A 27,217-nucleotide genomic window follows, 5' to 3' on the forward strand; every position below is an offset into this window, starting at 1 on the left:
TGGTACCCCTCCCTGACCCTTCTAGGTCGGTACCCCTCCCTAAGCCTAACCCTTCTAGGTCGGTACCCCTCCCTAACCCTTCTAGGTCGCTACCCCTCCCTAACCCTTCTAGGTTGGTACCCCTACCTGACCCTTCTCCCTGACCCTTCTAGGTCGGTACCACACCCTAACCCTTCTAGGTCGATACCCCTCCCTAACCCTTCTTGGTCGGTACCCCTCCCTGACCCTTCTAGGTTGGTACCCCTCCCTGACCCTTCTAGGTCGGTACCCCTCCCCGACCCTTCTAGGTCGGTACCCCTCCCCGACCCTTCTAGGTCGGTACCCCTCCCCGACCCTTCTAGGTTGGTACCCCTCCCTGACCCTTCTAGGTCGGTACCCCTCCCTAACCCCAACCCTTCTAGGTCGGTACCCCTCCCTAACCCTTCTAGGTCGCTACCCCTCCCTAACCCTTCTAGGTTGGTACCCCTACCTGACCCTTCTCCCTGACCCTTCTAGGTCGGTACCCCTCACTAACCCTTCTAGGTCGGTACCCCACCCTAACCCTTCCAGGTCGGTACCCCTCCCTAACCCTTCTAGGTTGGTACCCTTCCCTGACCCTTCTAGGTCGGTACCCCTCCCTGACCCTTCTAGGTCGGTACCCCTCCCTGACCCTTCTAGGTCGGTACCCCTTCCCAACCCCATCCCTTCTAGGTCGGTACCCCTCCCTGACCCTTCTAGGTCGGTACCCCTCCCTAAGCCCAACCCTTCCAGGTCAGTACCCCACCCTAACCCTTCTAGGTCGATACCCCTCCCTAACCCTTCTTGGTCTGTACCCCTCCCTGACCCTTCTAGGTCGGTACACCTCCCTGTCCCTTCTAGGTCGGTACCCCTCCCTGACCCTTCTAGGTCGGTACCCCTCCCCGACCCTTCTAGGTCGGTACCCCTCCCCGACCCTTCTAGGTCGGTACCCTCCCCGATCCTTCTAGTTCGGTACCCCTCCCCGACCCTTCTAGGTCGGTAACCCTCCCCGACCCTTCTAGGTCGGTACCCCTCCCCGACCCTTCTAGGTCGGTACCCCTCCCTAAGCCCAACCCTTCCAGGTCAGTACCCCACCCTAACCCTTCTAGGTCGATACCCCTCCCTAACCCTTCTTGGTCTGTACCCCTCCCTGACCCTTCTAGGTCGGTACCCCTCCCTGTCCCTTCTAGGTCGGTAACCCTCCCTAACCCTTCTATGTCAGTACCCCTCCCTAACCCTTCTAGGTCGCTACCCCTCCCTAACCCTTCTAGGTCGGTACCCCTCCCTGACCCTTCTAGGTCGGTACCCCTCCCTGACCCTTCTAGGTCGGTACCCCTCCCTGACCCTTCTAGGTCGGTACACCTCCCTGAACCTTCTAGGTCGGTACCCCTCCCTGACCCTTCTAGGTCGGTACCCCTCCCTAACCCCAACCCTTCTAGGTCGGTACCCCTCCCTAACCCTTCTAGGTTGGTACCCCTCCCTAACCCTTCTAGGTTGGTACCCCTCCCTGACCCTTCTAGGTTGGTACCCCTCCCTGACCCTTCTCACTCACCCTTCTAGGTCGGTACCCCTCCCTAACCCTTCTAGGTCGGTACCCCTTCCCAACCCCATCCCTTCTAGGTTGGTACCCCTCCCTGACCCTTCTAGGTCGGTACCCCTCCCTGACCCTTCTAGGTCGGTACCCCTCCCCGACCCTTCTAGGTTGGTACCCCTCCCCGACCCTTCTAGGTCGGTACCCTCCCCGACCCTTCTAGGTCGGTACCCCTCCCCGACCCTTCTAGGTCGGTACCCCTCCCCGACCATTCTAGGTCAGTAACCCTCCCCGACCCTTCTAGGTCGGTACCCCTCCCCGACCCTTCTAGGTCGGTACCCCTCCCTAACCCCAACCCTTCTAGGTCGGTAACCCTCCCTAACCCTTCTAGGTCAGTACCCCTCCCTAACCCAAACCCTTATAGGTCAGTACCCCTCCCTAACCCTTCTAGGTCGCTACCCCTCCCTAACCCTTCTAGGTCGGTACCCCTCCCTGACCCTTCTAGGTCGGTACCCCTCCCTGACCCGTCTAGGTCGCTACCCCTCCCTAACCCTTCTAGGTCGGTACCCCTCCCTGACCCTTCTAGGTCGGTACACCTCCCTGACCCTTCTAGGTCGGTACCCCTCCCTGACCCTTCTAGGTCGGTACCCCTCCCTAACCCCAACCCATCTAAGTCAGTACCCCTCCCTAACCCCAACCCTTCTAGGTCGGTACCCCTCCCTAACCCTTCTAGGTTGGTACCCCTCCCTAACCCTTCTAGGTCGGTACCCTTCCCTGACCCTTCTAGGTTGGTACTCCTCCCTGACCCTTCTAACTGACCCTTCTAGGTCGGTACCCCTCCCTGACCCTTCTAGGTCAGTACCCCTCCCTAACCCTCCTAGGTCGGTACCCCTTCCCAACCCCATCCCTTCTAGGTTGGTACCCCTCCCTGACCCTTCTAGGTCGGTACCCCTCCCTGACCCTTCTAGGTCGGTACCCCTCCCTGACCCTTCTAGGTCGGTACCCCTTCCCAACCCCATCCCTTCTAGGTCGGTACCCCTCCCTGACCCTTGTAGGTCGGTACCCCTCCCCGACCCTTCTAGGTCGGTAACCCTCCCCGACCCTTCTAGGTCGGTACCCCTCCCTGACCCTTGTAGGTCGGTACCCCTCCCCGACCCTTCTAGGTCGGTAACCCTCCCCGACCCTTCTAGGTCGGTAACCCTCCCCGACCCTTCTAGGTCGGTACCCCTCCCCGACCCTTCTAGGTTGGTACCCCTCCCTGACCCTTCTAGGTCGGTACCCCTCCCTAACCCTTCTAGGTCGGTACCCCACCCTAACCCTTCCAGGTCGGTACCCCTCCCTAACCCTTCTAGGTTGGTACCCTTCCCTGACCCTTCTAGGTCGGTACCCCTCCCTGACCCTTCTAGGTCGGTACCCCTCCCTGACCCTTCTAGGTCGGTACCCCTTCCCAACCCCATCCCTTCTAGTTCGGTACCCCTCCCTAAGCCCAACCATTCCAGGTCAGTACCCCACCCTAACCCTTCTAGGTCGATACCCCTCCCTAACCCTTCTTGGTCGGTACCCCTCCCTGACCCTTCTAGGTTGGTACCCCTCCCTGACCCTTCTAGGTCGGTACCCCTCCCTGACCCTTCTAGGTCGGTACCCCTCCCTGACCCTTCTAGGTCGGTACCCCTCCCCGACCCTTCTAGGTCGGTACCCCTCCCCGACCCTTCTAGGTCGGTACCCCTCCCTGACCCTTCTAGGTCGGTACCCCTCCCTAACCCCAACCCTTCTAGGTCGGTACCCCTCCCTAACCCTTCTAGGTCGCTACCCCTCCCTAACCCTTCTAGGTTGGTACCCCTACCTGACCCTTCTCCCTGACCCTTCTAGGTCGGTACCCCTCCCTAACCCTTCTAGGTCGGTACCCCACCCTAACCCTTCCAGGTCGGTACCCCTCCCTAACCCTTCTAGGTTGGTACCCTTCCCTGACCCTTCTAGGTCGGTACCCCTCCCTGACCCTTCTAGGTCGGTACCCCTCCCTGACCCTTCTAGGTCGGTACCCCTTCCCAACCCCATCCCTTCTAGGTCGGTACCCCTCCCTGACCCTTCTAGGTCGGTACCCCTCCCTAAGCCCAACCCTTCCAGGTCAGTACCCCACCCTAACCCTTCTATGTCGATACCCCTCCATAACCCTTCTTGGTCTGTACCCCTCCCTGACCCTTCTAGGTCGGTACCCCTCCCTGTCCCTTCTAGGTCGGTACCCCTCCCCGACCCTTCTAGGTCGGTACCCCTCCCCGACCCTTCTAGGTCGGTACCCCTCCCCGACCCTTCTAGGTCGGTACCCCTCCCCGACCCTTCTAGGTCGGTACCCTCCCCGACCCTTCTAGGTCGGTACCCCTCCCCGACCCTTCTAGGTCGGTACCCCTCCCCGACCCTTCTAGTTCGGTACCCCTCCCCGACCCTTCTAGGTCGGTAACCCTCCCCGACCCTTCTAGGTCGGTACCCCTCCCCGACCCTTCTAGGTCGGTACCCCCTCCCCGACCCTTCTAGGTCGGTACCCCTCCCTAACCCCAACCCTTCTAGGTCGGTAACCCTCCCTAACCCTTCTAGGTCAGTACCCCTCCCTAACCCTTCTAGGTCGCTACCCCTCCCTAACCCTTCTAGGTCGGTACCCCTCCCTGACCCTTCTAGGTCAGTACCCCTCCCTGACCCTTCTAGGTCGGTACCCCTCCCTAACCCTTCTAGGTCGGTACACCTCCCTGACCCTTCTAGGTCAGTACCCCTCCCCGACGCTTCTAGGTTGGTACCCCTCCCTGACCCTTCTAGGTCGGTACCCCTCCCTAACCCCAACCCTTCTAGGTCGGTACCCCTCCCTGACCCTTCTAGGTCGGTACCCCTCCCTAACCCCAACCCTTCTAAGTCAGTACCCCTCCCTAACCCCAACCCTTCTAGGTCGGTACCCCTCCCTAACCCTTCTAGGTTGGTACCCCTCCCTAACCCTTCTAGGTCGGTACCCCTCCCTGACCCTTCTAGGTTGGTACTCCTCCCTGACCCTTCTCACTGACCCTTCTAGGTCGGTACCCCTCCCTGACCCTTCTAGGTCGGTACCCCTCCCTAACCCTTCTAGGTTGGTACCCCTCCCTAACCCTTCTAGGTCGGTACCCCTCCCTGACCCTTCTAGGTTGGTACTCCTCCCTGACCCTTCTCACTGACCCTTCTAGGTCGGTACCCCTCCCCGACCCTTCTAGGTCGGTAACCCTCCCCGACCCTTCTAGGTCGGTACCCCTCCCCGAGGCTTCTAGGTTGGTACCCCTCCCTGACCCTTCTAGGTCGGTACCCCTCCCTAAGCCCAACCCTTCTAGGTCGGTACCCCTCCCTAACCCTTCTAGGTCGCTACCCCTCCCTAACCCTTCTAGGTTGGTACCCCTACCTGACCCTTCTCCCTGACCCTTCTAGGTCGGTACCACACCCTAACCCTTCTAGGTCGATACCCCTCCCTAACCCTTCTTGGTCGGTACCCCTCCCTGACCCTTCTAGGTTGGTACCCCTCCCTGACCCTTCTAGGTCGGTACCCCTCCCTGACCCTTCTAGGTCGGTACCCCTCCCCGACCCTTCTAGGTCGGTACCCCTCCCCGACCCTTCTAGGTCGGTACCCCTCCCCGACCCTTCTAGGTTGGTACCCCTCCCTGACCCTTCTAGGTCGGTACCCCTCCCTAACCCCAACCCTTCTAGGTCGGTACCCCTCCCTAACCCTTCTAGGTCGCTACCCCTCCCTAACCCTTCTAGGTTGGTACCCCTACCTGACCCTTCTCCCTGACCCTTCTAGGTCGGTACCCCTCACTAACCCTTCTAGGTCGGTACCCCACCCTAACCCTTCCAGGTCGGTACCCCTCCCTAACCCTTCTAGGTTGGTACCCTTCCCTGACCCTTCTAGGTCGGTACCCCTCCCTGACCCTTCTAGGTCGGTACCCCTCCCTGACCCTTCTAGGTCGGTACCCCTTCCCAACCCCATCCCTTCTAGGTCGGTACCCCTCCCTGACCCTTCTAGGTCGGTACCCCTCCCTAAGCCCAACCCTTCCAGGTCAGTACCCCACCCTAACCCTTCTAGGTCGATACCCCTCCCTAACCCTTCTTGGTCTGTACCCCTCCCTGACCCTTCTAGGTCGGTACCCCTCCCTGTCCCTTCTAGGTCGGTACCCCTCCCTGACCCTTCTAGGTCGGTACCCCTCCCCGACCCTTCTAGGTCGGTACCCCTCCCCGACCCTTCTAGGTCGGTACCCCTCCCCGACCCTTCTAGGTCGGTACCCTCCCCGACCCTTCTAGTTCGGTACCCCTCCCCGACCCTTCTAGGTCGGTAACCCTCCCCGACCCTTCTAGGTCGGTACCCCTCCCCGACCCTTCTAGGTCGGTACCCCTCCCTAAGCCCAACCCTTCCAGGTCAGTACCCCACCCTAACCCTTCTAGGTCGATACCCCTCCCTAACCCTTCTTGGTCTGTACCCCTCCCTGACCCTTCTAGGTCGGTACCCCTCCCTGTCCCTTCTAGGTCGGTAACCCTCCCTAACCCTTCTAGGTCAGTACCCCTCCCTAACCCTTCTAGGTCGCTACCCCTCCCTAACCCTTCTAGGTCGGTACCCCTCCCTGACCCTTCTAGGTCGGTACCCCTCCCTGACCCTTCTAGGTCGGTACCCCTCCCTGACCCTTCTAGGTCGGTACCCCTCCCTGACCCTTCTAGGTCGGTACCCCTCCCTAACCCCAACCCTTCTAGGTCGGTACCCCTCCCTAACCCTTCTAGGTTGGTACCCCTCCCTAACCCTTCTAGGTTGGTACCCCTCCCTGACCCTTCTAGGTTGGTACCCCTCCCTGACCCTTCTCACTCACCCTTCTAGGTCGGTACCCCTCCCTGACCGTTCTAGGTCGGTACCCCTCCCTGTCCCTTCTAGGTCGGTAACCCTCCCTAACCCTTCTAGGTCAGTACCCCTCCCTAACCCTTCTAGGTCGCTACCCCTCCCTAACCCTTCTAGGTCGGTACCCCTCCCTGACCCTTCTAGGTCGGTACCCCTCCCTGACCCTTCTAGGTCGGTACCCCTCCCTGACCCTTCTAGGTCGGTACCCCTCCCTGACCCTTCTAGGTCGGTACCCCTCCCTGACCCTTCTAGGTCGGTACCCCTCCCTAACCCCAACCCTTCTAGGTCGGTACCCCTCCCTAACCCTTCTAGGTTGGTACCCCTCCCTAACCCTTCTAGGTTGGTACCCCTCCCTGACCCTTCTAGGTTGGTACCCCTCCCTGACCCTTCTCACTCACCCTTCTAGGTCGGTACCCCTCCCTAACCCTTCTAGGTCGGTACCCCTTCCCAACCCCATCCCTTCTAGGTTGGTACCCCTCCCTGACCCTTCTAGGTCGGTACCCCTCCCTGACCCTTCTAGGTCGGTACCCCTCCCCGACCCTTCTAGGTTGGTACCCCTCCCCGACCCTTCTAGGTCGGTACCCTCCCCGACCCTTCTAGGTCGGTACCCCTCCCCGACCCTTCTAGGTCGGTACCCCTCCCCGACCATTCTAGGTCAGTAACCCTCCCCGACCCTTCTAGGTCGGTACCCCTCCCCGACCCTTCTAGGTCGGTACCCCTCCCTAACCCCAACCCTTCTAGGTCTGTAACCCTCCCTAACCCTTCTAGGTCAGTACCCCTCCCTAACCCAAACCCTTATAGGTCAGTACCCCTCCCTAACCCTTCTAGGTCGCTACCCCTCCCTAACCCTTCTAGGTCGGTACCCCTCCCTGACCCTTCTAGGTCGGTACCCCTCCCTGACCCTTCTAGGTCGCTACCCCTCCCTAACCCTTCTAGGTCGGTACCCCTCCCTGACCCTTCTAGGTCGGTACACCTCCCTGACCCTTCTAGGTCGGTACCCCTCCCTGACCCTTCTAGGTCGGTACCCCTCCCTAACCCCAACCCATCTAAGTCAGTACCCCTCCCTAACCCCAACCCTTCTAGGTCGGTACCCCTCCCTAACCCTTCTAGGTTGGTACCCCTCCCTAACCCTTCTAGGTCGGTACCCTTCCCTGACCCTTCTAGGTTGGTACTCCTCCCTGACCCTTCTCACTGACCCTTCTAGGTCGGTACCCCTCCCTGACCCTTCTAGGTCAGTACCCCTCCCTAACCCTCCTAGGTCGGTACCCCTTCCCAACCCCATCCCTTCTAGGTTGGTACCCCTCCCTGACCCTTCTAGGTCGGTACCCCTCCCTGACCCTTCTAGGTCGGTACCCCTCCCTGACCCTTCTAGGTCGGTACCCCTTCCCAACCCCATCCCTTCTAGGTCGGTACCCCTCCCTGACCCTTGTAGGTCGGTACCCCTCCCCGACCCTTCTAGGTCGGTAACCCTCCCCGACCCTTCTAGGTCGGTACCCCTCCCCGACCCTTCTAGGTTGGTACCCCTCCCTGACCCTTCTAGGTCGGTACCCCTCCCTAACCCTTCTAGGTCGGTACCCCACCCTAACCCTTCCAGGTCGGTACCCCTCCCTAACCCTTCTAGGTTGGTACCCTTCCCTGACCCTTCTAGGTCGGTACCCCTCCCTGACCCTTCTAGGTCGGTACCCCTCCCTGACCCTTCTAGGTCGGTACCCCTTCCCAACCCCATCCCTTCTAGTTCGGTACCCCTCCCTGACCCTTCTAGGTCGGTACCCCTCCCTAAGCCCAACCATTCCAGGTCAGTACCCCACCCTAACCCTTCTAGGTCGATACCCCTCCCTAACCCTTCTTGGTCGGTACCCCTCCCTGACCCTTCTAGGTTGGTACCCCTCCCTGACCCTTCTAGGTCGGTACCCCTCCCTGACCCTTCTAGGTCGGTACCCCTCCCTGACCCTTCTAGGTCGGTACCCCTCCCCGACCCTTCTAGGTCGGTACCCCTCCCCGACCCTTCTAGGTCGGTACCCCTCCCTGACCCTTCTAGGTCGGTAACCCTCCCTAACCCCAACCCTTCTAGGTCGGTACCCCTCCCTAACCCTTCTAGGTCGCTACCCCTCCCTAACCCTTCTAGGTTGGTACCCCTACCTGACCCTTCTAGGTCGGTACCCCTCCCTAACCCTTCTAGGTCGGTACCCCACCCTAACCCTTCCAGGTCGGTACCCCTCCCTAACCCTTCTAGGTTGGTACCCTTCCCTGACCCTTCTAGGTCGGTACCCCTCCCTGACCCTTCTAGGTCGGTACCCCTCCCTGACCCTTCTAGGTCGGTACCCCTTCCCAACCCCATCCCTTCTAGGTCGGTACCCCTCCCTGACCCTTCTAGGTCGGTACCCCTCCCTAAGCCCAACCCTTCCAGGTCAGTACCCCACCCTAACCCTTCTAGGTCGATACCCCTCCATAACCCTTCTTGGTCTGTACCCCTCCCTGACCCTTCTAGGTCGGTACCCCTCCCTGTCCCTTCTAGGTCGGTACCCCTCCCTGACCCTTCTAGGTCGGTACCCCTCCCCGACCCTTCTAGGTCGGTACCCCTCCCCGACCCTTCTAGGTCGGTACCCCTCCCCGACCCTTCTAGGTCGGTACCCTCCCCGACCCTTCTAGGTCGGTACCCCTCCCCGACCCTTCTAGGTCGGTACCCCTCCCCGACCCTTCTAGTTCGGTACCCCTCCCCGACCCTTCTAGGTCGGTAACCCTCCCCGACCCTTCTTGGTCTGTACCCCTCCCTGACCCTTCTAGGTCGGTACCCCTCCCTGTCCCTTCTAGGTCGGTAACCCTCCCTAACCCTTCTAGGTCAGTACCCCTCCCTAACCCTTCTAGGTCGCTACCCCTCCCTGACCCTTCTAGGTCGGTACCCCTCCCTGACCCTTCTAGGTCGGTACCCCTCCCTGACCCTTCTAGGTCGGTACCCCTCCCTGACCCTTCTAGGTCGGTACACCTCCCTGACCCTTCTAGGTCGGTACCCCTCCCTGACCCTTCTAGGTCGGTACCCCTCCCTAACCCCAACCCTTCTAGGTCGGTACCCCTCCCTAACCCTTCTAGGTTGGTACCCCTCCCTAACCCTTCTAGGTTGGTACCCCTCCCTGACCCTTCTAGGTTGGTACCCCTCCCTGACCCTTCTCACTCACCCTTCTAGGTCGGTACCCCTCCCTAATCCTTCTAGGTCGGTACCCCTTCCCAACCCCATCCCTTCTAGGTTGGTACCCCTCCCTGACCCTTCTAGGTCGGTACCCCTCCCCGACCCTTCTAGGTCGGTACCCTCCCCGACCCTTCTAGGTCGGTACCCCTCCCCGACCCTTCTAGGTCGGTACCCCTCCCCGACCATTCTAGGTCAGTAACCCTCCCCGACCCTTCTAGGTCGGTACCCCTCCCCGACCCTTCTAGGTCGGTACCCCTCCCTAACCCCAACCCTTCTAGGTCTGTAACCCTCCCTAACCCTTCTAGGTCAGTACCCCTCCCTAACCCAAACCCTTATAGGTCAGTACCCCTCCCTAACCCTTCTAGGTCGCTACCCCTCCCTAACCCTTCTAGGTCGGTACCCCTCCCTGACCCTTCTAGGTCGGTACCCCTCCCTAAGCCCAACCCTTCCAGGTCAGTACCCCACCCTAACCCTTCTAGGTCGATACCCCTCCATAACCCTTCTTGGTCTGTACCCCTCCCTGACCCTTCTAGGTCGGTACCCCTCCCTGTCCCTTCTTGGTCTGTACCCCTCCCTGACCCTTCTAGGTCGGTACCCCTCCCTGTCCCTTCTAGGTCGGTAACCCTCCCTAACCCTTCTAGGTCAGTACCCCTCCCTAACCCTTCTAGGTCGCTACCCCTCCCTAACCCTTCTAGGTCGGTACCCCTCCCTGACCCTTCTAGGTCGGTACCCCTCCCTGACCCTTCTAGGTCGGTACCCCTCCCTGACCCTTCTAGGTCGGTACACCTCCCTGACCCTTCTAGGTCGGTACCCCTCCCTGACCCTTCTAGGTCGGTACCCCTCCCTAACCCCAACCCTTCTAGGTCGGTACCCCTCCCTAACCCTTCTAGGTTGGTACCCCTCCCTAACCCTTCTAGGTTGGTACCCCTCCCTGACCCTTCTAGGTTGGTACCCCTCCCTGACCCTTCTCACTCACCCTTCTAGGTCGGTACCCCTCCCTAACCCTTCTAGGTCGGTACCCCTTCCCAACCCCATCCCTTCTAGGTTGGTACCCCTCCCTGACCCTTCTAGGTCGGTACCCCTCCCTGACCCTTCTAGGTCGGTACCCCTCCCCGACCCTTCTAGGTTGGTACCCCTCCCCGACCCTTCTAGGTCGGTACCCTCCCCGACCCTTCTAGGTCGGTACCCCTCCCCGACCCTTCTAGGTCGGTACCCCTCCCCGACCATTCTAGGTCAGTAACCCTCCCCGACCCTTCTAGGTCGGTACCCCTCCCCGACCCTTCTAGGTCGGTACCCCTCCCTAACCCCAACCCTTCTAGGTCTGTAACCCTCCCTAACCCTTCTAGGTCAGTACCCCTCCCTAACCCAAACCCTTATAGGTCAGTACCCCTCCCTAACCCTTCTAGGTCGCTACCCCTCCCTAACCCTTCTAGGTCGGTACCCCTCCCTGACCCTTCTAGGTCGGTACCCCTCCCTGACCCTTCTAGGTCGCTACCCCTCCCTAACCCTTCTAGGTCGGTACCCCTCCCTGACCCTTCTAGGTCGGTACACCTCCCTGACCCTTCTAGGTCGGTACCCCTCCCTGACCCTTCTAGGTCGGTACCCCTCCCTAACCCCAACCCATCTAAGTCAGTACCCCTCCCTAACCCCAACCCTTCTAGGTCGGTACCCCTCCCTAACCCTTCTAGGTTGGTACCCCTCCCTAACCCTTCTAGGTCGGTACCCTTCCCTGACCCTTCTAGGTTGGTACTCCTCCCTGACCCTTCTCACTGACCCTTCTAGGTCGGTACCCCTCCCTGACCCTTCTAGGTCAGTACCCCTCCCTAACCCTCCTAGGTCGGTACCCCTTCCCAACCCCATCCCTTCTAGGTTGGTACCCCTCCCTGACCCTTCTAGGTCGGTACCCCTCCCTGACCCTTCTAGGTCGGTACCCCTCCCTGACCCTTCTAGGTCGGTACCCCTTCCCAACCCCATCCCTTCTAGGTCGGTACCCCTCCCTGACCCTTGTAGGTCGGTACCCCTCCCCGACCCTTCTAGGTCGGTAACCCTCCCCGACCCTTCTAGGTCGGTACCCCTCCCCGACCCTTCTAGGTTGGTACCCCTCCCTGACCCTTCTAGGTCGGTACCCCTCCCTAACCCTTCTAGGTCGGTACCCCACCCTAACCCTTCCAGGTCGGTACCCCTCCCTAACCCTTCTAGGTTGGTACCCTTCCCTGACCCTTCTAGGTCGGTACCCCTCCCTGACCCTTCTAGGTCGGTACCCCTCCCTGACCCTTCTAGGTCGGTACCCCTTCCCAACCCCATCCCTTCTAGTTCGGTACCCCTCCCTGACCCTTCTAGGTCGGTACCCCTCCCTAAGCCCAACCATTCCAGGTCAGTACCCCACCCTAACCCTTCTAGGTCGATACCCCTCCCTAACACTTCTTGGTCGGTACCCCTCCCTAACCCCAACCCTTCTAGGTCGGTACCCCTCCCTAACCCTTCTAGGTCGCTACCCCTCCCTAACCCTTCTAGGTTGGTACCCCTACCTGACCCTTCTAGGTCGGTACCCCTACCTAACCCTTCTAGGTCGGTACCCCTCCCTGACCCTTCTAGGTCGGTACCCCTCCCCGACCCTTCTAGGTCGGTACCCCTCCCCGACCCTTCTAGGTCGGTACCCCTCCCCGACCCTTCTAGGTCGGTACCCTCCCCGACCCTTCTAGGTCGGTACCCCTCCCCGACCCTTCTAGGTCGGTACCCCTCCCCGACCCTTCTAGTTCGGTACCCCTCCCCGACCCTTCTAGGTCGGTAACCCTCCCCGACCCTTCTAGGTCGGTACCCCTCCCCGACCCTTCTAGGTCGGTACCCCTCCCCGACCCTTCTAGGTCGGTACCCCTCCCTAACCCCAACCCTTCTAGGTCGGTAACCCTCCCTAACCCTTCTAGGTCAGTACCCCTCCCTAACCCTTCTAGGTCGCTACCCCTCCCTAACCCTTCTAGGTCGGTACCCCTCCCTGACCCTTCTAGGTCAGTACCCCTCCCTGACCCTTCTAGGTCGGTACCCCTCCCTGACCCTTCTAGGTCGGTACACCTCCCTGACCCTTCTAGGTCGGTACCCCTCCCTGACCCTTCTAGGTCGGTACCCCTCCCTGACCCTTCTAGGTCGGTACCCCTCCCTAACCCCAACCCTTCTAGGTCGGTACCCCTCCCTAACCCTTCTAGGTTGGTACCCCTCCCTAACCCTTCTAGGTTGGTACCCCTCCCTGACCCTTCTAGGTTGGTACCCCTCCCTAACCCTTCTCACTCACCATTCTAGGTCGGTACCCCTCCCTAACCCTTCTAGGTCGGTACCCCTTCCCAACCCCATCCCTTCTAGGTTGGTACCCCTCCCTGACCCTTCTAGGTCGGTACCCCTCCCTGACCCTTCTAGGTCTGTACCCCTCCCTGACCCTTCTAGGTCGGTACCCCGTCCCAACCCCATCCCTTCTAGGTCGGTACCCCTCCCTGACCCTTCTAGGTCGGTACCACTCCCTGACACTTCTAGGTCGGTACCCCTCCCTGACCCTTCTAGGTCGGTACCCTCCCCGACCCTTCTAGGTCGGTACCCCTCCCCGACCCTTCTAGGTCGGTACCCCTCCCTAACCCCAACCCTTCTAGGTCGGTACCCCTCCCTAACCCCAACCCTTCTAGGTCGGTACCCCTTCCCAACCCCATCCCTTCTAGGTCGGTACCCCTCCCTAACCCCAACCCTTCTAAGTCAGTACCCCTCCCTAACCCCAACCCTTCTAGGTCGGTACCCCTCCCTAACCCTTCTAGGTCTGTACCCCTCCCTGACCCTTCTAGGTTGGTACCCCTACCTGACCCTTCTCCCTGACCCTTCTCGGTCGGTACCCCTCCCTGACCCTTCTAGGTCGGTACCCCTCCCTAACCCTTCTAGGTCGGTACCCCTTCCCAACCCCATCCCTTCTAGGTTGGTACCCCTCCCTGACCCTTCTAGGTCGGTACCCCTCCCTGACCCTTCTAGGTCGGTACCCATCCCTGACCCTTCTAGGTCGGTACCCTTTCCCAACCCCATCCCTTCTAGGTCGGTACCCCTCCCTGACCCTTCTAGGTCGGTACCCCTCCCTAACCCCAAACCCTTCCGGGTCGGTACCCCTCCCTAAGCCCAACCCTTCCAGGTCAGTACCCCTCCCTGACCCTTCTAGGTCGGTACCCCTCCCTGACCCTTCTAGGTCGGTACCCCTCCCTGACCCTTCTAGGTCGCTACCCCTCCCTGACCCTTCTACGTCGGTACCCCTCCCTGACCATTCTAGGTCGGTACCCCTCCCTGACCCTTCTAGGTCGGTACCCCTACCTGACCCTTCTAGGTCGGTACCCCTCCCTGACCCTTCTAGGTCGGTACCCCTCCCTGACCCTTCTAGGTCGGTACCCCTTCCCAACCCCATCCCTTCTAGGTTGGTACCCCTCCCTGACCCTTCTAGGTCGGTACCCCTCCCTGACCCTTCTAGGTCGGTACCCCTCCCTGACCCTTCTAGGTCGGTACCCCTTCCCAACCCCATCCCTTCTAGGTCGGTACCCCTCCCTGACCCTTCTAGGTCGGTACCCCTCCCTGACCCTTCTAGGTCGGTACCCCTCCCTGACCATCTAGGTCGGTACCCCTCCCCGACCCTTCTAGGTCGGTACCCCTCCCCGACCCTTCTAGGTCGGTACCCTCACCGACCCTTCTAGGTCGGTACCCCTCCCCGACCCTTCTAGGTCGGTACCCCTCCCCGACCCTTCTAGGTCGGTACCCCTCCCCGACCCTTCTAGGTCGGTACCCCTCCGCGACCCTTCTAGGTCGGTAACCCTCCCCGACCCTTCTAGGTCGGTACCCCTCCCCGACCCTTCTAGGTCGGTACACCTCCCTGACACTTCTAGGTCGGTACACCTCCTACCCTCAACCCTTCTAGGTCGGTACCCCTCCCTAACCCTTCTAGGTCGCTACCCCTCCCTAACTCTTCTAGGTCTGTACCCTTCCCTGACCCTTCTAGGTCGGTACCCCTCCCTGACCCTTCTAGGTCGGTACCCCTCCCTGACCCTTCTAGGTCGGTACCCCTCCCTGACCCTTCTAGGTCGGTACCCCTCCCTGACCCTTCTAGGTCGGTACCCCTCCCTGAACCTTCTAGGTCGGTACCCCTCCCTGACCCTTCTAGGTCGGTACCCCTCCCTGACCCTTCTAGGTCGGTACCCCTCCCTTACCCCAACCCTTCTAAGTCAGTAACCCTCCCTAACCCCAACCCTTCTAGGTCGGTACCCCTCCCTAACCCTTCTAGGTCGGTACCCCTCCCTAACCCTTTTAGGTTGGTACCCCTCCCTAACCCTTCTAGGTCGGTACCCCTCCCTGACCCTTCTAGGTTGGTACCCCTACCTGACCCTTCTCCCTGACCCTTCTCGGTCGGTACCCCTCCCTGACCCTTCTAGGTCGGTACCCCTCCCTCCCTTCTAGGTCGGTACCCCTTCCCAACCCCATCCCTTCTAGGTTGGTACCCCTCCCTGACCCTTCTAGGTCGGTACCCCTCCCTGACCCTTCTAGGTCGGTACCCCTTCCCAACCCCGTCCCTTCTAGGTCGGTACCCCTCCCTGACCCATCTAGGTCGGTGCCCCTCCCTGACCCTTCTAGGTCGGTACCCCTCCCTAACCCCAACCCTTCCGGGTCGGTACCCCTCCCTAAGCCCAACCCTTCCAGGTCAGTACCCCTCCCTGACCCTTATAGGTCGGTACCGCTCCCTGACCCTTCTAGGTCGCTACCCCTCCCTGACCCTTCTACGTCGGTACCCCTCCCTGACCCTTCTAGGTCGGTACCCCTCCCTGACCCTTCTAGGTCGGTACCCCTCCCTGACCCTTCTAGGTCGGTACCCCTCCCTGACCCTTATAGGTCGGTACCCCTCCCTAACCCTTCTAGGTCGGTACCCCACCCTAACCCTTCCAGGTCGGTACCCCTCCCTAACCCTTCTAGGTCGGTACCTCTCCCTAACCCTTCTAGGTCGGTACCCCTCCCTAACCCTTCTAGGTCGGTACCCCTCCCTGACCCTTCTAGGTTGGTACCCCTACCTGAACCTTCTCCCTGACCCTTCTAGGTCGGTACCCCTCCCTGACCCTTCTAGGTCGGTACCCCTCCCTAACCCTTCTAGGTCGGTACCCCTTCCCAACCCCATCCCTTCTAGGTTGGTACCCTTCCCTGACCCTTCTAGGTCGGTACCCCTCCCTGACCCTTCTAGGTCGGTACCCCTTCCCAACCCTTCTAGGTCGGTACCCCTCCCTGACCCTTCTAGGTCGGTACCCCTCCCTGACCCTTCTAGGTCGGTACCCCTCCCTGACCCTTCTAGGTTGGTACCCTTCCCTGACCCTTCTAGGTCGGTACCCCTCCCTAACCCTTTTAGGTTGGTACCCCTCCCTAACCCCAACCCTTCTAAGTCAGTACCCCTCCCTAACCCCAACCCTTCTAGGTCGGTACCCCTCCCTAACCCTTCTAGGTCGGTACCCCTCCCTGACCCTTCTAGGTTGGTACCCCTACCTGACCCCTCTCCCTGACCCTTCTCGGTCGGTACCCCTCCCTGACCCTTCTAGGTCGGTACCCCTCCCTCCCTTCTAGGTCGGTACCCCTTCCCAACCCCATCCCTTCTAGGTTGGTACCCCTCCCTGACCCTTCTAGGTCGGTACCCCTCCCTGACCCTTCTAGGTCGGTACCCCTTCCCAACCCCGTCCCTTCTAGGTCGGTACCCCTCCCTGACCCTTCTAGGTCGGTGCCCCTCCCTGACCCTTCTAGGTCGGTACCCCTCCCTAACCCCAACCCTTCCGGGTCGGTACCCCTCCCTAAGCCCAACCCTTCCAGGTCAGTACCCCTCCCTGACCCTTATAGGTCGGTACCCCTCCCTGACCCTTCTAGGTCGCTACCCCTCCCTGACCCTTCTACGTCGGTACCCCTCCCTGACCCTTCTAGGTCGGTACCCCTCCCTGACCCTTCTAGGTCGGTACCCCTCCCTGACCCTTCTAGGTCGGTACCCCTCCCTGACCCTTCTAGGTCGGTACCCCTCCCTGACCCTTCTAGGTCGGTACCCCTCCCTGACCCTTCTAGGTCGGTACCCCTTCCCAACCCCATCCCTTCTAGGTCGGTACCCCTCCCTGACCCTTCTAGGTCGGTACCCCTCCCTGACCCTTCTAGGTCGGTACCCCTCCCTGACCCTTCTAGGTCGGTACCCCTCCCCGACCCTTCTAGGTCGGTACCCCTCCCCGACCCTTCTAGGTCGGTACCCCTCCCCGACCCTTCTAGGTCGGTACCCCTCCCCGACCCTTCTAGGTCGGTAACCCTCCCCGACCCTTCTAGGTCGGTACCCCTCCCTGACCCTTCTAGGTCGCTACCCCTCCCTAACTCCTCTAGGTCGGTACCCCTCCCTGACCCTTCTAGGTCGGTACCCCTCTCTGACCCTTCTAGGTCGGTACCCCTCCCTGACCCTTCTAGGTTGGTACCCCTCCCTGACCCTTCTCACTGACCCTTCTAGGTCGGTACCCCTCCCTGACCCTTCTAGGTCAGTACCCCTCCCTAACCCTTCTAGGTCGGTACCCCTTCCCAACCCCATCCCTTCTAGGTTGGTACCCCTCACTGACCCTTCTAGGTCTGTACCCCTCCCTGACCCTTCTAGGTCGGTACCCCTCCCTGACCCTTCTATGTCGGTACCCCTTCCCAACCCCATCCCTTCTAGGTCGGTACCCCTCCCTGACCCTTCTAGGTCGGTACCCTCCCCGACCCTTCTAGGTTGGTACCCCTCCCCGACCCTTCTAGGTCGGTACCCCTCCCCGACCCTTCTAGGTCGGTAACCCTCCCCGACCCTTCTAGGTCGGTACCCCTCCCTAACCCTTCTAGGTCGCTACCCCTCCCTAACTCCTCTAGGTCGGTACCCCTCCCTGACCCTTCTAGGTCGGTACCCCTCTCTGACCCTTCTAGGTATGTACCCCTCCCTAACCCTTCTAGGTCGGTACCCCCTCCCTAACCCTTCTAGGTCGGTACACCTCCCTTACCCTTCTAGGTCGGTACCCCTTCCCAACCCCATCCCTTCTAGGTCGGTTCCCCTCCCTGACCCTTCTAGGTCGGTACCCCTCCCTGACCCTTCTAGGTTGGTACCCCTCCATAACCCTTCTAGGTCGGTACCCCTCCCTGACCCTTCTAGGTTGGTACCCCTCCCTGACCCTTCTCACTGACCCTTCTAGGTCGGTACCCCTCCCTGACCCTTCTAGGTCAGTACCCCTCCCTAACCCTTCTAGGTCGGTACCCCTTCCCAACCCCATCCCTTCTAGGTTGGTACCCCTCCCTGACCCTTCTAGGTCGGTACCCCTCCCTGACCCTTCTAGGTCGGTACCCCTCCCTGACCCTTCTAGGTCGGTACACCTCCCTGACCCTTCTAGGTCGGTACCCCTCCCTGACCCTTCTAGGTCGGTACCCCTCCCTGACCCTTCAAGGTCGTTACCCCTCCCTAACCCCCACCCTTCTAAGTCAGTACCCCTCCGTAACCCCAACCCTTCTAGGTCGGTACCCCTCCCTAACCCTTCTAGGTTGGTACCCCTCCCTAACCCTTCTAGGTCGGTACCCCTGCCTGACCCTTCTAGGTCGGTACACCTCCCTGACCCTTCTCGGTCGGTACCCCTCCCTGACCCTTCTAGGTCGGTACCCCTCCCTAACCCTTCTAGGTCGGTACCCCTTCCCAACCCCATCCCCTCTAGGTTGGTACCCCTCCCTGACCCTTCTAGGTCGGTACCCCTCCCTGACCCTTCTAGGTCGGTACCCCTTCCCAAACCCGTCCCTTCTAGGTCGGTACCCCTCCCTGACCCTTCTAGGTCGGTGCCCCTCCCTGACCCTTCTAGGTCGGTACCCCTCCCTAACCCCAACCCTTCCGGGTCGGTACCCCTCCCTAAGCCCAACCCTTCCAGGTCAGTACCCCTCCCTGACCCTTCTAGGTCGGTACCCTTCCCTGACCCTTCTAGGTCGCTACCCCTCCCTGACCCTTCTACGTCGGTACCCCTCCCTGACCCTTCTAGGTCGGTACCCCTCCCTGACCCTTCTAGGTCGGTACCCCTCCCTGACCCTTCTAGGTCGGTACCCCTCCCTGACCCTTCTAGGTCGGTACCCCTCCCTAACCCTTCTAGGTCGGTACCCCACCCTAACCCTTCCAGGTCGGTACCTCTCCCTAACCCTTCTAGGTCGGTACCCCTCCCTAACCCTTCTAGGTCGGTACCCCTCCCTGACCCTTCTAGGTTGGTACCCCTACCTGACCCTTCTCCCTGACCCTTCTAGGTCGGTACCCCTCCCTGACCCTTCTAGGACGGTACCCCTCCCTAACCCTTCTAGGTCGGTACCCCTTCCCAACCCCATCCCTTCTAGGTTGGTACCCTTCCCTGACCCTTCTAGGTCGGTACCCCTCCCTGACCCTTCTAGGTCGGTACCCCTCCCTGACCCTTCTAGGTCGGTACCCCTTCCCAACCCCATCCCTTCTAGGTCGGTACCCCTCCCTGACCCTTCTAGGTCGCACCCCTCCCTAAGCCCAACCCTTCCAGGTCAGTACCCCACCCTAACCCTTCTAGTTCGGTACCCCACCCTAACCCTTCTAGGTCGGTACCCCACCCTAACCCTTCTAGGTCGGTACCCCTCCCTGACCCTTCTAGGTCGCTACCCCTCCCTAACCCTTCTAGGTAGGTACCCCTCCCTGACCCTTCTAGGTCGGTACACCTCCCTGACCCTTCTAGGTCGGTACCCCTCCCTGACCCTTCTAGGTCGGTACCCCTCCCTAACCCCAACCCTTCTAAGTCAGTACCCCTCCCTAACCCCAACCCTTCTAGGTCGGTACCCCTCCCTAACCCTTCTAGGTTGGTACCCCTCCCTAACCCTTCTAGGTCGGTACCCCTCCCTGACCCTTCTAGGTTGGTACTCCTCCCTGACCCTTCTCACTGACCCTTCAAGGTCGGTACCCCTCCCTGACCCTTCTAGGTCGGTACCCCTCCCTAACCCTTCTAGGTCGGTACCCCTTCCCAACCCCATCCCTTCTAGGTTGGTACCCCTCCCTGACCCTTCTAGGTCGGTACCCCTCCCTGACCCTTCTAGGTCGGTACCCCTCCCTGACCCTTCTAGGTCGGTACCCCTTCCCAACCCCATCCCTTCTAGGTCGGTACCCCTCCCTGACCCTTGTAGGTCGGTACCCCTCCCTGACCCTTCTAGGTCGGTAACCCTCCCCGACCCTTCTAGGTCGGTACCCCTCCCCGACCCTTCTAGGTTGGTACCCCTCCCTGACCCTTCTAGGTCGGTACCCCTCCCTAACCCCAACCCTTCTAGGTCGGTACCCCTCCCTAACCCTTCTAGGTCGCTACCCCTCCCTAACCCTTCTAGGTTGGTACCCCTACCTGACCCTTCTCCCTGACCCTTCTAGGTCGGTACCCCACCCTAACCCTTCCAGGTCGGTACCCCTCCCTAACCCTTCTAGGTTGGTACCCTTCCCTGACCCTTCTAGGTCGGTACCCCTCCCTGACCCTTCTAGGTCGGTACCCCTCCCTGACCCTTCTAGGTCGGTACCCCTTCCCAACCCCATCCCTTCTAGGTCGGTACCCCTCCCTGACCCTTCTAGGTCGTTACCCCTCCCTAAGCCCAACCCTTCCAGGTCAGTACCCCACCCTAACCCTTCTAGGTCGATACCCCTCCCTAACCCTTCTTGGTCGGTACCCCTCCCTGACCCTTCTAGGTCGGTACCCCTCCCTGACCCTTCTAGGTCGGTACCCCTCCCCGACCCTTCTAGGTCGGTACCCCTCCCCGACCCTTCTAGGTCGGTACCCCTCCCCGACCCTTCTAGGTCGGTATCCCTCCCCGACCCTTCTAGGTCGGTATCCCTCCCCGACCCTTCTAGGTCGGTACCCCTCCCCGACCCTTCTAGGTTGGTACCCATCCCTGACCCTTCTAGGTCGGTACCCCTCCCTAACCCCAACCCTTCTAGGTCGGTACCCCTCCCTAACCCTTCTAGGTCGCTACCCCTCCCTAACCCTTCTAGGTTGGTACCCCTACCTGACCCTTCTCCCTGACCCTTCTAGGTCGGTACCCCTCCCTAACCCTTCTAGGTCGGTACCCCACCCTAACCCTTCCAGGTCGGTACCCCTCCCTAACCCTTCTAGGTTGTTACCCTTCCCTGACCCTTCTAGGTCGGTACCCCTCCCTGACCCTTCTAGGTCGGTACCCCTCCCTGACCCTTCTAGGTCGGTACCCCTTCCCAACCCCATCCCTTCTAGGTCGGTACCCCTCCCTGACCCTTCTAGGTCGGTACCCCTCCCTAAGCCCAACCCTTCCAGTTCAGTACCCCACCCTGACCCTTCTAGGTCAGTACCCCTCCCTAACCCTTCTAGGTCGGTACCCCTTCCCAACCCCATCCCTTCTAGGTTGGTACCCCTCACTGTCCCTTCTAGGTCTGTACCCCTCCCTGACCCTTCTAGGTCGGTACCCCTCCCTGACCCTTCTAGGTCGGTACCCCTTCCCAACCCCATCCCTTCTAGGTCGGTACCCCTCCCTGTCCCTTCTAGGTCGGTACCCCTCCCTGACCCTTCTAGGTCGGTACCCCTCCCCGACCCTTCTAGGTCGGTACCCCTCCCCGACCCTTCTAGGTCGGTACCCCTCCCCGACCCTTCTAGGTCGGTACCCCTCCCCGACCCTTCTAGGTCGGTACCCTCCCCGACCCTTCTAGGTCGGTACCCCTCCCCGACCCTTCTAGTTCGGTACCCCTCCCCGACCCTTCTAGGTCGGTAACCCTCCCCGACCCTTCTAGGTCGGTACCCCTCCCCAACCCTTCTAGGTCGGTACCCCTCCCTAACCCCAACCCTTCTAGGTCGGTAACCCTCCCTAACCCTTCTAGGTCAGTACCCCTCCCTAACCCTTCTAGGTCGCTACCCCTCCCTAACCCTTCTAGGTCGGTACCCCTCCCTGACCCTTCTAGGTCGGTACCCCTCCCTGACCCTTCTAGGTCGGTACCCCTCCCTGACCCTTCTAGGTCGGTACACCTCCCTGACCCTTCTAGGTCGGTACCCCTCCCTGACCCTTCTAGGTCGGTACCCCTCCCTGACCCTTCTAGGTCGGTACCCCTCCCTAACCCCAACCCTTCTAGGTCGGTACCCCTCCCTAACCCTTCTAGGTTGGTACCCCTCCCTAACCCTTCTAGGTTGGTACCCCTCCCTGACCCTTCTAGGTTGGTACCCCTTCCTGACCCTTCTCACTCACCCTTCTAGGTCGGTACCCCTCCCTAACCCTTCTAGGTCGGTACCCCTTCCCAACCCCATCCCTTCTAGGTTGGTACCCCTCCCTGACCCTTCTAGGTCGGTACCCCTCCCTGACCCTTCTAGGTCTGTACCCCTCCCTGACCCTTCTAGGTCGGTACCCCCGTCCCAACCCAGTCCCTTCTAGGTCGGTACCCCTCCCTGACCCTTCTAGGTCGGTACCACTCCCTGACCCTTCTAGGTCGGTACCCCTCCCTGACCCTTCTAGGTCGGTACCCTCCCCGACCCTTCTAGGTCGGTACCCCTCCCCGACCCTTCTAGGTCGGTACCCCTCCCCGACCCTTCTAGGTCGGTACCCCTCCCCGACACTTCTAGGTCGGTAACCCTCCCCGACCCTTCTAGGTCGGTACCCCTCCCTAACCCTTCTAGGTCGGTACCCCTCCCTAACCCCAACCCTTCTAGGTCGGTACCCCTCCCTATCCCTTCTAGGTCGCTACCCCTCCCTAACTCTTCTAGGTCGGTACCCCTCCCTGACCCTTCTAGGTCGGTACCCCTCCTTGACCCTTCTAGGTCGGTACCCCTCCCTGACCCTTCTAGGTCGGTACCCCTCCCTGACCCTTCTAGGTCGGTACCCCTCCCTGACCCTTCTAGGTCGTTACCCCTCCCTGACCCTTCTAGGTCGGTACCCCTCCCTTACCCCAACCCTTCTAAGTCAGTAACCCTCCCTAACCCCAACCCTTCTAGGTCGGTACCCCTCCCTAACCCTTCTAGGTCGGAACCCCTCCCTAACCCTAATAGGTTGGTACCCCTCCCTAACCCTTCTAGGTCGGTACCCCTCCCTAACCCTTCTAGGTCGGTACCCCTCCCTGACCCTTCTAGGTTGGTACCCCTCCCTGACCCTTCTCACTGACCCTTCTAGGTCGTTACCCCTCCCTGACCCTTCTACGTCGGTACCCCTCCCTGACCCTTCTAGGTTGGTACCCCTCCCTGACCCTTCTAGGTTGGTACCCCTCCCTGACCCTTCTCCCTGACCCTTCTAGGTCGGTACCCCTCCCTAACCCTTCTAGGTCGGTACCCCACCCTAACCCTTCCAGGTCGGTACCCCTCCCTAACCCTTCTAGGTTGTTACCCTTCCCTGACCCTTCTAGGTCGGTACCCCTCCCTGACCCTTCTAGGTCGGTACCCCTCCCTGACCCTTCTAGGTCGGTACCCCTCCCTGACCCTTCTAGGTCGGTACCCCTCCCTGACCCTTCTAGGTCGGTACCCCTCCCTAACCCCAACCCTTCTAGGTCGGTACCCCTCCCTAACCCTTCTAGGTTGGTACCCCTCCCTAACCCTTCTAGGTTGGTACCCCTCCCTGACCCTTCTATGTTGGTACCCCTCCCTGACCCTTCTCACTCACCCTTCTAGGTCGGTACCCCTCCCTAACCCTTCTAGGTCGGTACCACTTCCCAACCCCATCCTTTCTAGGTCGGTACCCCTCCCCGACCCTTCTAGGTCGGTACCCTCCCCGACCCTTCTAGGTCGGTACCCTAACCCTTCTAGGTCGCTACCCCTCCCTAACCCTTCTAGGTCGGTACCCCTCCCTGACCCTTCTAGGTCGGTACCCCTCCCTGACCCTTCTAGGTCGGTACCCCTCCCTGACCCTTCTAGGTCGGTACCCCTCCCTAACCCCAACCCTTCTAGGTCGGTACCCCTCCCTAACCCTTCTAGGTTGGTACCCCTCCCTAACCCTTCTAGGTTGGTACCCCTCCCTGACCCTTCTAGGTCGGTACCCCTCCCTGACCCTTCTAGGTCGGTACCCCTCCCTGACCCTTCTAGGTCGGTACCCCTCCCTAACCCCAACCCTTCTAGGTCGGTACCCCTCCCTAACCCTTCTAGGTTGGTACCCCTCCCTAACCCTTCTAGGTTGGTACCCCTCCCTGACCCTTCTAGGTTGGTACCCCTCCCTGACCCTTCTCACTCACCCTTCTAGGTCGGTACCCCTCCCTAACCCTTCTAGGTCGGTACCCCTTCCCAACCCCATCCCTTCTAGGTTGGTACCCCTCCCTGACCCTTCTAGGTCGGTACCCCTCCCTGACCCTTCTAGGTCTGTACCCCTCCCTGACCCTTCTAGGTCGGTACCCCGTCCCAACCCAGTCCCTTCTAGGTCGGTACCCCTCCCTGACCCTTCTAGGTCGGTACCACTCCCTGACCCTTCTAGGTCGGTACCCCTCCCTGACCCTTCTAGGTCGGTACCCTCCCCGACCCTTCTAGGTCGGTACCCCTCCCCGACCCTTCTAGGTCGGTACCCCTCCCCGACCCTTCTAGGTCGGTACCCCTCCCCGACACTTCTAGGTCGGTAACCCTCCCCGACCCTTCTAGGTCGGTACCCCTCCCTAACCCTTCTAGGTCAGTACCCCTCCCTAACCCCAACTCTTCTAGGTCGGTACCCCTCCCTATCCATTCTAGGTCGCTACCCCTCCCTAACTCTTCTAGGTCGGTACCCCTCCCTGACCCTTCTAGGTCGGTACCCCTCCTTGACCCTTCTAGGTCGGTACCCCTCCCTGACCCTTCTAGGTCGGTACCCCTCCCTGACCCTTCTAGGTCGGTACCCCTCCCTGACCCTTCTAGGTCGTTACCCCTCCCTGACCCTTCTAGGTCGGTACCCCTCCCTTACCCCAACCCTTCTAAGTCAGTAACCCTCCCTAACCCCAACCCTTCTAGGTCGGTACCCCTCCCTAACCCTTCTAGGTCGGTACCCCTCCCTAACCCTTCTAGGTCGGTACCCCTCCCTAACCCTTCTAGGTTGGTACCCCTCCCTAACCCTTCTAGGTCGGTACCCCTCCCTAACCCTTCTAGGTCGGTACCCCTCCCTGACCCTTCTAGGTTGGTACCCCTCCCTGACCCTTCTCACTGACCCTTCTAGGTCGTTACCCCTCCCTGACCCTTCTACGTCGGTACCCCTCCCTGACCCTTCTAGCTTGGTACCCCTCCCTGACCCTTCTAGGTTGGTACCCCTCCCTGACCCTTCTCCCTGACCCTTCTAGGTCGGTACCCCTCCCTAACCCTTCTAGGTCGGTACCCCACCCTAACCCTTCCAGGTCGGTACCCCTCCCTAACCCTTCTAGGTTGTTACCCTTCCCTGACCCTTCTAGGTCGGTACCCCTCCCTGACCCTTCTAGGTCGGTACCCCTCCCTGACCCTTCTAGGTCGGTACCCCTTCCCAACCCCATCCCTTCTAGGTCGGTACCCCTCCCTGACCCTTCTAGGTCGGTACCCCTCCCTAAGCCCAACCCTTCCAGTTCAGTACCCCACCCTAACCCTTCTAGGTCGATACCCCTCCCTAACCCTTCTTGGTCTGTACCCCTCCCTGACCCTTCTAGGTCGGTACCCCTCCCTGTCCCTTCTAGGTCGGTACCCCTCCCCGACCCTTCTAGGTCGGTACCCCTCCCCGACCCTTCTAGGTCGGTACCCCTCCCCGACCCTTCTAGGTCGGTACCCCTCCCCGACCCTTCTAGGTCGGTACCCCTCCCCGACCCTTCTAGGTCGGTACCCTCCCCGACCCTTCTAGGTCGGTACCCCTCCCCGACCCTTCTAGGTCGGTACCCCTCCCCGACCCTTCTAGTTCGGTACCCCTCCCCGACCCTTCTAGGTCGGTAACCCTCCCCGACCCTTCTAGGTCGGTACCCCTCCCCAACCCTTCTAGGTCGGTACCCCTCCCTAACCCCAACCCTTCTAGGTCGGTAACCCTCCCTGACCCTTCTAGGTCAGTACCCCTCCCTAACCCTTCTAGGTCGCTACCCCTCCCTGACCCTTCTAGGTCGGTACCCCTCCCTGACCCTTCTAGGTCGGTACCCCTCCCTGACCCTTCTAGGTCGGTACCCCTCCCTGACCCTTCTAGGTCGGTACCCCTCCCTAACCCCAACCCTTCTAGGTCGGTACCCCTCCCTGACCCTTCTAGGTCTGTACCCCTCCCTGACCCTTCTAGGTCGGTACCCCGTCCCAACCCAGTCCCTTCTAGGTCGGTACCCCTCCCTGACCCTTCTAGGTCGGTACCACTCCCTGACCCTTCTAGGTCGGTACCCCTCCCTGACCCTTCTAGGTCGGTACCCTCCCCGACCCTTCTAGGTCGGTACCCCTCCCCGACCCTTCTAGGTCGGTACCCCTCCCCGACCCTTCTAGGTCGGTACCCCTCCCCGACACTTCTAGGTCGGTAACCCTCCCCGACCCTTCTAGGTCGGTACCCCTCCCTAACCCTTCTAGGTCGGTACCCCTCCCTAACCCCAACCCTTCTAGGTCGGTACCCCTCCCTATCCCTTCTAGGTCGCTACCCCTCCCTAACTCTTCTAGGTCGGTACCCCTCCCTGACCCTTCTAGGTTGGTACCCCTCCTTGACCCTTCTAGGTCGGTACCCCTCCCTGACCCTTCTAGGTCGGTACCCCTCCCTGACCCTTCTAGGTCGGTACCCCTCCCTGACCCTTCTAGGTCGTTACCCCTCCCTGACCCTTCTAGGTCGGTACCCCTCCCTTACCCCAACCCTTCTAAGTCAGTAACCCTCCCTAACCCCAACCCTTCTAGGTCGGTACCCCTCCCTAACCCTTCTAGGTCGGTACCCCTCCCTAACCCTTCTAGGTTGGTACCCCTCCCTAACCCTTCTAGGTCGGTACCCCTCCCTAACCCTTCTAGGTCGGTACCCCTCCCTGACCCTTCTAGGTTGGTACCCCTCCCTGACCCTTCTCACTGACCCTTCTAGGTCGTTACCCCTCCCTGACCCTTCTACGTCGGTACCCCTCCCTGACCCTTCTAGGTTGGTACCCCTCCCTGACCCTTCTAGGTTGGTACCCCTCCCTGACCCTTCTCCCTGACCCTTCTAGGTCGGTACCCCTCCCTAACCCTTCTAGGTCGGTACCCCACCCTAACCCTTCCAGGTCGGTACCCCTCCCTAACCCTTCTAGGTTGTTACCCTTCCCTGACCCTTCTAGGTCGGTACCCCTCCCTGACCCTTCTAGGTCGGTACCCCTCCCTGACCCTTCTAGGTCGGTACCCCTCCCTGACCCTTCTAGGTCGGTACCCCTCCCTGACCCTTCTAGGTCGGTACCCCTCCCTAACCCCAACCCTTCTAGGTCGGTACCCCTCCCTAACCCTTCTAGGTTGGTACCCCTCCCTAACCCTTCTAGGTTGGTACCCCTCCCTGACCCTTCTATGTTGGTACCCCTCCCTGACCCTTCTCACTCACCCTTCTAGGTCGGTACCCCTCCCTAACCCTTCTAGGTCGGTACCACTTCCCAACCCCATCCTTTCTAGGTCGGTACCCCTCCCCGACCCTTCTAGGTCGGTACCCTCCCCGACCCTTCTAGGTCGGTACCCTAACCCTTCTAGGTCGCTAC

Source organism: Salmo salar, unplaced genomic scaffold, assembly GCF_965601325.2.
Source record: "Salmo salar unplaced genomic scaffold, fSalSal1 ptg000231l, whole genome shotgun sequence".
Lineage (NCBI taxonomy): Eukaryota > Metazoa > Chordata > Actinopteri > Salmoniformes > Salmonidae > Salmo > Salmo salar.